At 39.6% G+C, this 12,268-nt stretch overlaps 1 long non-coding RNA gene across 1 annotated transcript; it reads left to right on the top strand.

Annotated features, from left to right (window-relative positions):
- The first annotated feature begins 105 nt into the window (after window positions 1–105).
- On the top strand, window positions 106–11,611 carry LOC134296541 (uncharacterized). The gene is made up of 2 exons (XR_010003331.1): window positions 106–244; window positions 11,438–11,611. It is a non-coding gene; the product is annotated as an uncharacterized LOC134296541 (long non-coding RNA).
- The last annotated feature ends 657 nt before the right edge of the window (window positions 11,612–12,268 follow it).

Below are 12,268 nucleotides of genomic sequence, written 5' to 3'. Positions count from 1 at the left end.
CTCTGCCAAAGGGGGAAAGTTAAGACGGAGCCGCCATGTTGGTGCCTGTTTCCTCCGCCCCCTCCTCCCCTTCCCCCGCCCCTTTTCTCGCTCCGTTCCTGCCTCCTACGCTCTCCGCCCACAGGGTGGGATCCCTCCGCGCCGGCAGCGTAGCCGGATCTAGCCCCCTTCGCGCGCGCGAGGCGACAGGAGAAAAAAGAGTCCGCGGCAACGGCGGAGGAGGACAACGCAGAATGGCGACGAGGTGCGACAGTAGCGTGGCTATTTAAGTTCGTGTTGCAGGCCCAGTCAAGGATAGGGATTAGTAGCAGTGGAGTGGAATGGGAGGCGGTGTCTGTTGGTATACAAGGCATGGGCAAACTTGGGCCCTCCAGGTGTTTTGAGCTTCAACTTTTACAATTCCTAACAGCCTTAGGCGCCTTCCTTTCCCCCCTCAGTCGCTTAATTGTAAGAGTTGAAGTCCAAAATATCTGGAGGGGCCCAAGTTTGCCCATGCCTGTTAGACACACTTAGCCTGAATAAATTATGCCTATATTTTTCAAGAGACATGTATTTACTACATGTTCAAAAACATTTTAGGAGGAAGCACCCTACATATAATAATAATAATAATAATAATAATAATAATAATAATTGCAAAAGGCCACCCTACTGGGATCTGCACGCATCATCCGAAAATACATCACACAGTCCTAGACACTTGGGAAGTATTCGACTTGTGATTTTGTGAAACAAAATCCAGCATATCTATCTTGTTTGCTGTGTCATACAATAAAATAATAATATAATACACTAGAGTCTCACTTATCCAACATAAACGGGCCGGCAGAAGTTTGAATAAGCAAATATGTTGGATAATAAGGAGAGATTAAGGAGAAGCCTATTAAACATCAAATTAGGTTATGATTTTACAAATTAAGCACCAAAACATGTTATACAACAAATTTGACAGAAAAAGTAGTTCAATACGCAGTAATGCTACGTAGTAATTACTGTATTTTCGAATTTAGCACCAAATATCATGATGTATTGAAAACATTGACTACAAAAAATGCGTTGGATAATCCAGAACGTTGGATAAGCGAGTGTTGGATAAGTGAGACTCTACTGTATTTACTACATGTTCAAATACATTTTAGGAATAAACACCCTACATATAATAATAATAATAATAATATATACTAATAATAATTATTATTATAGCTTTGCCCAGCCATGCGTTGCTATGGCTTATGGGATTCATTTGTTGGCCAGGTGAAATAGCAGCGAATAGCCTTGCAGCCTCAAAGCCTGGCCATTTTCTGGAGTACTTGGAATAGCACCCTCACAAAGAGCCGCTTTGAAGCCTGGCTACTTCCTTTGTAGGGGAATCATTGTTTGGCCAGCTTGAATTGCACTGAATAGTCTTGTAATTTAAAAGCCTGTCTGATTCTACATAGGCCATCCTTTCTAGGCCAGGTTGAATGGGATGGAGTAGCCTTGTGGCTTCAAAGCTTCTAAGTCTGTCTGCTTCCTGCCTGGGAGAATCCTTTGTTGGGAGGTGTTAGCTGGCCCTGATTGTTTCCTTTCTGGAATTCCCAATTTCCCTGCTTTCAGAGTGTTGCTCTTTATTTACTGTCCTGGTTTTAGAGATTTCATTGTTCTGTATTATTTCACCACAGTAATTATTACATATTATATTTATAATATTTTATTATCTGCTTAGAACTGGATTATATGAGGCCCCTCCTACACAGCTGTATAAAATCCCCACTGAACTGGATTATATGGCAATGTGGACTCAAGATAATCCAGTTCAAAGCAGATACTGTGGATTATCTGCCTTGGCATTCTGGGTAATATAGCTGTGTGGAAGGGCCTTGAGTCTACACTGCCATATAATCCAGTTCAAATCAGATAATCTATATTTCATAGGCAGTGTGGATCAGGCCTGAGTGCAGTCTGCCTGTGCCCTGGACGCCATTTTGCTTGAGGGAGTTGCTAGGACACGAAGGGGGCGGGGCCTAAAGGCAGCAGAGCCTACCTTTCTAATTGGCAGTTAGGGGAAGAAAGATTCTTTCTCATCCCTTGTAATTTAGACTATTTCTCTAGGTTTTTTTTTTAATTTAAAGACATACCTTGGATGACTATGTCTTTTGTGGCCAAATTTGGTGTGATTGGGTTCAGTGGTTTTGCTGTTTACTCCATAATAACGGGTCACATTACTTTTAATTTTTTTAATGGCGCTCCACAGGGCCATAGCCAGAAAAAAAATTCGGGAGGGGTTTTGAAAATTTGGGGGGGGGGGGGGTTTGAACCCCTGACCCACCGCCCCCCGGGTTCAGACCTGTCAATATCTGCTTGAGATAGTGCCTGGAGGGACTCTTAATGTTTTACATCTCATAGACTTAGCATGGGGATTTGGTTAACCAGTTAAAATTCATGAGTAAACCAGGTTTTTTTAAACCTGAAATTTGGGGGGGGGGGGTTGGTTGAACCCCTAACCCCCCCCCCCCCTCACTACAGGCCTGGCACTCCATGCAGTCATGCTGGCCACATGATCTTGGTGGTATTTATGGACAACGCTGGCTCTTCGGCTTAGAAATGGAGATGAGCACCAACCCTCAAGAGTCAGACACGACTGGATTTAATGTCAGGGGAAAACCTTTACCTAACTTCATTTTTATATCCCGCCTCGTCCCCGAAGGGACTCGGGGCAGCTTACATGGGGGCAAGCCTGATCCAACAAAGGTTAAAACCAAACATAGATTAAAACATATATCAATAAAATCAATGACATTACAACAAGACAATAACATAAAAACAGCATCATCAACAGCCAATAGTCTGAGCTGTACTGTCTGTACTGAAAATTGGGGGGGAAAGAACAGGGCTGGTGGACAAAAATGCAAGGGCCAGTAATAAATTAGAAGTAAAAGAGCAATGTCAGTTAAAATGGTAAGCCTATAGGAGGAAGGACAGGGATAAAGTGCGGGAACTGCTGGTAGATATAGATGGGGCTGAATATCTTGCATACTGTAGTGTGTTCCCCCTAAAATGTATTTATCCTGTAGTGATTATCGGAATGAGAGATCCTATATAAAACTACAATTAAAGATTGTGAACCCTGCACAGCCATGTGGAACCATGGTGGTGCAATGGGTTAAACCTTTGTGCTGGCTGGACTGCTGACCTGAATGTTGCTGGTTCTAATCTGTGAGACAGGGTGAGCTCCCGTCTGTCACCTCTAGCTTGTGGGGACATGAGAGAAGCCTCCCAGCAGGATGGTAACACATCCGGCATCCCCTGGGCAATGTCTCTGTAGATGTCCAATTCTCTCACACCAGAAGTGACTTGTAGTATGTACTCAAGTTACTTCTGACACAATAAAAAAGCCATGCATTGCTTACATTTTTGAAGCACAATGTTGAAAATGGCACAACATTTCTCTTGTAATTTTGCTATCCTGCTGTTAGAATCTTTAATCCTGTTAAGGGTATATGCAGTGGTTCTCAACCTGTGAGTCCCCAGGTGTTTTGGCCTACAACTTCCAGAAATCCCAGCCAGTTTACCAGCTGTTAGGATTTCTGAGAGTTGAAGTCCAAAACATCTGGGGACCCACAGGTTGAGAACCACTGGTATACAGGTAGTCCCAAAGTTACAAACATCTGAGTTACAAACGATTCATAATTAAGAATGGGGGTGAGACAACAGGAAGTGAGGGAAATGCACTCCTTGGAAGGGAAATTCACTGCTGAAAGAGTTATTGTGGGGAAAAGGTGTCGCCACGGAAGCTTTCTCACCAATCATTGTCTCCACAACATGCCAAAATGTGCAAAATCCAATTATCACAGGGACAGGTGAAATCATCCGAACAGGCTCACTGAGGTGTTAGCCCTTCCCTATGCTATCCAAAGTTTATATATGTGTATGTAGTGCTGGAGTTACACTTTAAAATGTACCTGTTGTGATTTACAAACAAATTCAACTGAAGAACACACCTGCAGAACCTATCTTGTTCAAACTTGGGGACTGCCTGTGTGTGTGTGTGTGTGTGTGTGTGTGTGTATGTGTGTGTGTGTGTGTGTGTGTGTGTGTGTGTGTGTGTATATATATATATATATATATATATATATATATATATACATACACATATACATACATACATACATACTAGCTGTGCCCGGCCACGCGTTGCTGCGGCGAAGTATGGTGGTATGGGAAATAAAGTATTGAGGAATTGGTGGTAGTTAAGGTGAAGGGTAAAGGTTTTCCCCTGACATTAAGTCCAGTCATGTCTGACTCTGGAGGTTGGTGCTCATCTCCATTTCTAAGCCGAAGAGCCGGCGTTGTCTGTAGACTCCTCTAAGGTCATGTGGGATGACTACATGGAACGGCGTTACCTTCCCGCCGGAGCAGTACCTATTGATGCACTCACATTTGCATGTTTTCGAACTTCTGGGTTGGCAGAAGCTGGAGCTAACAGTGGGGGCTCTCTCCACTCCCCCAATTCAAACCTGTGGCCTTTCAGTCCAGAAGTTCAGCAGCTCAGCACTTTAACACGCTGTGCCATCAGGGGATATTATTTCCTAAAGGTTGTGAATATACAATATTTCTGATTGTTTTTTTGTTTGTTTGTTGGAGGCAAGTATGAATGCTACAATTAGGAAAAATGATTAGGATGTAATGGCCTTGCAGCTTTAAAGCCTGGCTGTTTCCTCCCTGAGTGAATTTTTTGTTGGGAGGTGTTAGCTGGCCCTGATTGTTTCCTGTCTGGAATTCCCTTGTTTTCAGAGTGGTGTTGTTTGCGATATTTTATGTGCTTCTACTGTCTGTGGCCCTGAGAAAACAGAGGATTTTCCAGACTTTGACGATGGGAATACTTTGTTGGGAGGTGTTAGCTGGCCCTGATTGTTTCCTGTCTGGAATTCCCCTGTTTATTTACTGTCCTGGTTTTAGAGATTATATTGTTCTGCATTATTCTATCCCAGTAATTATTTCATATTAAAGAAGAATCTCACTTATCCAACATTCGCTTATACAATGTTCTGGATTATCCAACGCAGTCTGCCTTTTCATAATCAATGCTTTTGTAGTCAGTGTTTTAAATTCATTGTGATATTTTAGTGGTAAATTTGTAAATAAAGTACAGTAGAGTCTCACTTATCCAACATAAACGGGCCGGCAGAACGTTGGATAAGCGAATATGTTGGATAATGAGGAATTAAGGATAACCCTATTAAACATCAAATTAAGTTATGATTTTACAAATTAAGCACCAAAACATCATGTTAGACAACAAATTTGACAGAAAAAGTAGTTCAGTACACAGTAATGCTATATAGTAATTACTGTATTTATGAATTTAGCACCAAAATATCACGATATATTGAAAGCATTGACTACAAAAATGCGTTGGATAATCCAGAACGTTGGATAAGCGAGTGTTGGATAAGTGAGACTCTACTGTAAATACTACATAGCATTACTGCGCATAGAACTACTTTTTCTGTCAAATTTGTTGTATAATATGATGTTTTGGTGCTTAATTTGTATAACGATTACCTAATTTGATGTTTAATTGGCTTTTCCTGAATCCCTTCTTATTATCCAACATATTCACTTATCCTGCCGGCCTGTTTACATTGGATAAGTGAGACTCTACTGTATATTTCTAATCTTATATTATCTGCTCAGAACTGGATTATCTGAGGCCCCTTCTTCACAGCTGTATAAAATGCACACTGAAGTGGATTATATGGTAGTGCGGAGTCAAGATAATCCAGTGCAAAGCAGATAATATAAGATTATAAATGGGTTATATAGCTGTGTGGAAGGGCCTTGAGTCTACACTGCCATATAATCCAGTGCAAATTAGATAATCTGTGGAAGAAGTCTAAGTGAGGCCTAAATCTCCCTGTCCCCTAACTGAAACCTGGCTGTCCCTTGGTTGCTAGGCAACCAAGTGGGCAGAGATTAGCCCTCTAAACTGGCAGCAATTGGATTAAAAAAATTATTGCTCTCCCTCTAATTAGGACTTTCTTTTTCTTTTCTTTTTGTTGTATCAACCTTGAGGCGTGGATGATGGGTTGTGTTGTCAAATTTTGAGGTTGGGGGGCCTGTACTTTTGTTGTTTTGTGAATTGCCGTGATGCCATCACTCTTTATATATATATATATATATATATATATATATATATATATATATATAAAGAAATTGTGCGCGCACACACAAATTAGAAGTTGTAAGGGGCGTATACATTATTGGCAACCACTTTTCCAACAACATCTGCATGTATTCATTCAAACAAATTGCCCATTCTTCCATTTTAGCACCAAGGCAAGATACTCTAAATGTAAACTAATGGAGGAGAGGGATCAATACAATACAATAATGGTAACATCACATGATATTTGACATTAGAGAGGCTGGGAGCTTACCTCTTCTAAAACTTTCATGGGATTGGGCTTCGAGGAAGCTAGAACCACATGAATTGTGAGGCCAACACAAGCCTCTTAGTTGCTCTTAATAAATAATATGACAGTTTTCAATTTTTGTAAAAAAAAAAAAGGTATGCTCAGCCACGGATTTTCTTATTGCATACCCTTCTGTAAGGAAGACAAAAGCACTTAGGCTGAATGTAAAATACATGAATTATTTAGTTCTTTTAAATGGTGTGGATGGAAAATCGTGTGTTATTACTAAAACTAATTCAGTCCATGGCAAAGCATTTGAATTTTACAGGAGCTCAGACTTGACCAATTTTGTGAAATAAATCCCTTGCCGATTGGAGAAGTTTAACAGTTGCAATTAAAGTCTTCAACATGTCTTCCCATTTTAGTTGAAGTAAAACAGGGCAGTTTTTTGTCTTTTTTTCCCATCCCAACTTTTTGTCTCTGCCCCTTTCTCTCCTTTTCTCTCCCCCCCCCCCCCATTTCCTCCAGATAAACACAATTTGCTGACCAGAACCTGAGGGTATCCTTCTCTATTTCTCATTCCTTATTTCTTGCAATCTGATTCTTCTTACCTAGGATAATATTTCTATATGTCTGTCAAGATTCATCAGCTTCCAGCAGGCAGTTGTTCCCAAATAAAAGTGGGAATTGAAGAAGCAAATAGCAACGTGTCATGTGTGAACTCAGCACACACCTATGCTAGCTCCGTGGAGTGAAATGGTGGAATGGGAGCAGAGCTGAGGCCAGCACTGCCAAGAAGTATAGAGATTTCTAAATCCATTTTTTTCTTCAGTTTAAAAAAATAAATTCCCCACCTTTGGTGCCATTGCCCTTTCTCGATATTCCAGTTCCTTGATCATAAAGTTGTGATAGGGTGAGAAAGAGAAAGCAGAACATCTGCACTCATCAGATATTGACTTTGCTCTCCTGACTTCGCTTAAACACCCCTTCATTGCCCTGTGCCTCCTCAGGCTCTCCAAAACTCTGGGTCAGGATCATTTGTATGACACTTCATTCCAGAATGAGACACTATTGAAAATCAGCTTTCATGTTTGTTCCCTGAACCACCCACAAATCCACCATTTAGTAGTGGGAACTGATGGTTTCCATGTCATTGGGGCAGGGAATCCAGTCTAGATTTTATACTAAACTGTGAAGGATCTATTCAAAAGCATGTATCTTATAGCACCTTGGATAGCTCCTTTAACATTAAGCCTAAAGTGTAGAGAAGGGTTACAACTCGACTGACACAGGAACCTCCATCCAGCCACCACTGCGATCCAACTCACATTTTACCAGCTTATCAACAAAAATAGGATCTTGTTGAAAGCTTTGCTGGAAAAGGTGACAGAGTTACAAATTGTCAGGAAACCATTTTTATTGAGGGAGTTGGGTATGTTTAGCCTGGAAAAGAAAAAAAAGTGGAAGGTGAAATGATTGCTGTTTTCAAATGTCTGAAGTGCTGCTAAATAGGAGCTGGAGCAAACTCTTTTTCTGCCACTACAGAGAGCAATTCCCAAACCAATGGCTTCAGATTCAAGAAAGGGGATCTTGATTAGTGTTTCACACTGGAACTGACCACCTTTGTAGGAAGTGGGGGCTCATGGGAAAATACAATTTCTAGCAGTGGAAATCTTCAGTTCCATCGTCCCTGAATAACTCCTAAAGTTATAGTTATTGAGCCTCAAAACTGCCCTTTGGTCTGTAATAGTCCGCTACACTTTTCTTGTATATAAGGCAATATTTATCAAACTTCAGCCATTACTATACACAACATTGGGGCACTTAAATGTGAAAAGATTTCAGTTCTAAACCCTTTGTGCATAGAGAAAATTATTTTCATTATGTAGTGCTATTTCATTTCTTTCACATAATGGGATTGAGCATTCATAGATTTTGGTATCTATAGGTTATACTGGTGCCAAACAACGAAATGGTTAATAATAATGTCACATCTTTTAAAAGTAACTCTTTTATTGCTTATGTTGCATGATATTTTCACTATTTTCTTATTTTTAAATAGGATTAATTAGAGAAAGGAATAAACTTTAAATTTCACTCAAAAATTTGGGTATCTTTGGCTACATTCAAATTATACAGTAAATGCAAAGGAAAAAGACCAGCTTTTGAACCAGACTTTAGACTTTAGCTTTACTTTCCTCATCATATTGAAATAATAAAAATCATAACATGAAACAGTGTTTGTTCCCCTCTTTTCTTCTACCCCATTCCCATACCGTAGACAAGGCTAAGAGCAGGGGTGGAGTATGAAAATATAATCAGCCCTTCGTAGTCATAAATTGTGCGTCCATGGATTCAACCATCCATGCTAGGAAATATCCCCCTCAGCCACCACCAAAAAAAAAAAAAAAGAAAAAGAAAAGAAAGAAAGAAAAAAAAAAGAGCAAACTTTACTTTTATATAAGAGTCACAGTTTACTATCTTTCACTATTAACCAAAATTAATGGGTCTGAAGGTGAATCAAACCTGAATTCTCCCTAGAAGCCAAAATGACTAAACTGGGAATATTATACTTTGGACATCTTAGAACTGAAATGGGTCATTGGAAAAGATAATAATTCTAAAAAAGTGGAAATAGAATAATAGGAAAAGCAGATTACAGAGTGATTGATTCAACCAAAAAACCCACACACTTGCCAGATCCAAGCAGAACAATGATGTGGGTTCCTTCTGGAGGCCTTTCACTGGGCTACCTTACATTAAAGATGACACAATGACAAAGAACAAAAAATCCATAGTGTCCTTTCATACTACAAACCTACAGTATTATGATCCCATATAAAGTACCATGGCTGCATCTTTTGGGAATCCCGGGGTTTTTAGTTTGATGAGACACTAGAGAAATCCAGTTGAGAGGTTTAAAATTGCTTCCTTGAGCTACAAATTCCATAATTCTATAGAATGGAACCATAGCAATTAAATTAGAGTGGAATCATAGTGCTATAATTGTGTGATGTAAATGAGTCCCAAGCAGAGTCTGGCTTGGTTAGGACACGGAAGTGAAATGACCAGAGAATATCAGTGCTGTAGGATAATATATTAGAGGAAGGCAATAGTGTTGATGATTTTGGGTTTTAGAATGCAAGATTAATAACTTTGTTATACCCACTGTCTTCACAGCACGGGTGTTTTTAAACACCTCTGTAATATTGTTTCTTGTTTGTCCCCTTCTCCTGCATTTTAAAAAAGCTGCAAGCCTTTAATTGAATGATTCAATACAGTCCCAAGATCCCTTTCCTTATCACTCACTGCCAGCTCATATCCCGCTAGTTAATGTAGTAAAGATTTTTACCCTAATGTGCATTATTTAAAAAGTGCTTACACAGGAGAACATTTGCTGTTTGAATGTCCATTAAAAATAGTTGCTCATTAAAGTCAGATGGACAGGCTTTCAACTCAATGTGTGATGCAAAGCAGGTCAGAGTACACATGCTGGTTTTTTAAAAACAGGAAAAGGTGACATGATCATAGCTGGGGAAGAGAAAATTAAAATAATACAACTGATTCAATCCAAATGTGATCAATGAACAGAGCTTGGAGAAATTGCTTTTTTCATTACAGTGGCTATGCTGGTTGGGGGATTCTGAAAATTTTATCCATAAAAGTAATTTTTGCAAGCTGTATAATGAAGGAAAGATAGCAATGAACACTGTGGTATTCCCAAAAAAGGATTGGATCAAGACATTTTCCTCAATGAAGCAAGGCACCCACTCCCTCTCAAGTCAAGCTGCATGACCTCTGTTTTGGCACCTGAGGCAGAAAATTTCATGCAATTTTCATACTCATTCTTCTAGTCTCAAGAGTCACTGCCCTTTTTCAATATAATCCAAACTGTCCTCTGCAAACTTGCCTACCTCACTGTTCACCTCAACTGTAGATCATATATGAAAAAAATCAAAGGGCTCTGTTCCTAGCACTGAACTCTTTATGTCCCTCTGTTGCAATAGCTGTCAATTTGTTCCTCTTCTCCACTTTCTGTTCTTCAGCTGTCCCACATCATTGAATATTAAAGTCAGGATGCCATTGTATTTCTATATACAGTTATGAATGCTAGGTAGTGAACAAAGCTGACAGGAAGAGAGACTACTCATTTGAAATGTGGTGCTGGAGGAAAGTTCCATGAATACCAAAAAGATCTTTGGATTCAGATAAATGGGTTCAAGAGCCATGATGACTCAATTCACACTGTTGTAGTTTGGGCATATAAAGAGACAGTATGACTCATTAGGAAGTCAATAATATCAGCAAAGGTACTCATGGGATCAGGGAGAAAGAAGGGCACGATCCTCCACCCTTCTTGATTGCATGGGTGCCTTTGTAAAAGCACCTGAGATGGCCAGGAGCTCTCCAGAGCTCTCTGTCAGCTGTCTCAGAGACAAGAACAACGGGCCAAGTATCAGAGTCCAACCAAGTTTGGTCCAACTGGACAGTTTGGACCCTGCTCCCTCTATTGGATTGGGACTAGAGCTTCTGAACAGAATCCAGAGCTGGTCTGGAGCAGAAATGGAGGGTATTATAATTTTCTGAGGGGGGACCACTAACTGAAATGTTTAGGAAGACATCATTTTAACACCTCATATTTTGTCTCTGCATATCTATGTATTTGCTTATTAGATTTTAGCCTCACCTTTCTTCCCAGTGTATGAGATTTTAGGCACCTAGTGCTGGGATAAAACAGGACTGCTATTAAAAAATATTATTGTTGAGGGCCACTTCTCTGACCAGTTCCTATTTTTAAATTGTAACAATTAATTTAATTTCAATCATTGGCTTCTTTTTATCAGATACCTGTGAGATTTAAAAAACATGCAAAATACAATGTGATAAACTTGACAGTGATCAGCAGTCAAGGCTTTAATTTGCATTTGTCTTGACTTATCTATAAAAGTTTATTAAAAAGTACAAACATACTTGCTTTCTGTTTGTAATCCTCCAGATTTCCCTATCATGTGTTCTATCCAATTCCTTTTTTTTTTTTACAGGAAATCAGTGAAAGAGGAAAACATGGAATAGCTGGGCAACATATTTGGATTTATGGAACCAGGAGTCTTCCAGCTGGAACCATTTTCAGAGCATAGAGACAACAATAATAAAAGCCAAACTGAGATGTCATTACTGTTTACATTTCCTGAGCAAATAAAAATGGCTTGACCTGATCTGTGCTTTATTTGTTATTAATCTGTACCTGCTTGGTTACTAAAGGAAAAGTGTCAAATCTACAAACCAAAAGTTCAGCTCATCTTGATGGAAGCATTTTCAAGGTTAAAGTGTTATGAAATGAAATGCAACAATCATCGAAGCATTTTTACATGCAAATAGGTAGAATTCAAAGACATAGTCTGGAATATCAGTATGCTTCAACAGTGAACAGAGATAATGGTTTCCTGGCACACTATATATGTTACAAAACTAGTTAATGCTCAGCCCTCTTCACCAGTTTATCATATTTTCTTTCTGGTTCCTATCCTAGGGTTGATCCTGAATACATTATGTAGGATTGTATTCTACTACACTCCCTGAGATAGCAGGTCAGTGTAGATTCACCCTTGGTTGCCAGATAATTCACACTACATTCCAATAACATGTTCTACTATTTATATGCTTATCTACTCATCTAGCCTCTTGTCTTGGTCTCCCCAGGACCATCGTGAAAACTGAACTTGTCAACGCATCACCATACCCACAGGGTTTGCATTTCTGTGGCTATTAATGCACACACTCTGTCTTAAAGGTCTGTTCCTAGGTACCTCACTCCATACACCTGAGAAAATAGACTTGGGGCACATCTACACTGACCACTTAATGCAGAAGGG

This window comes from Anolis carolinensis, chromosome 1 (assembly GCF_035594765.1).
Source record: "Anolis carolinensis isolate JA03-04 chromosome 1, rAnoCar3.1.pri, whole genome shotgun sequence".
Lineage (NCBI taxonomy): Eukaryota > Metazoa > Chordata > Lepidosauria > Squamata > Dactyloidae > Anolis > Anolis carolinensis.
Note: the sequence above shows the minus strand (reverse complement) of the source record. Positions and strands in the feature narration are given on the sequence as shown.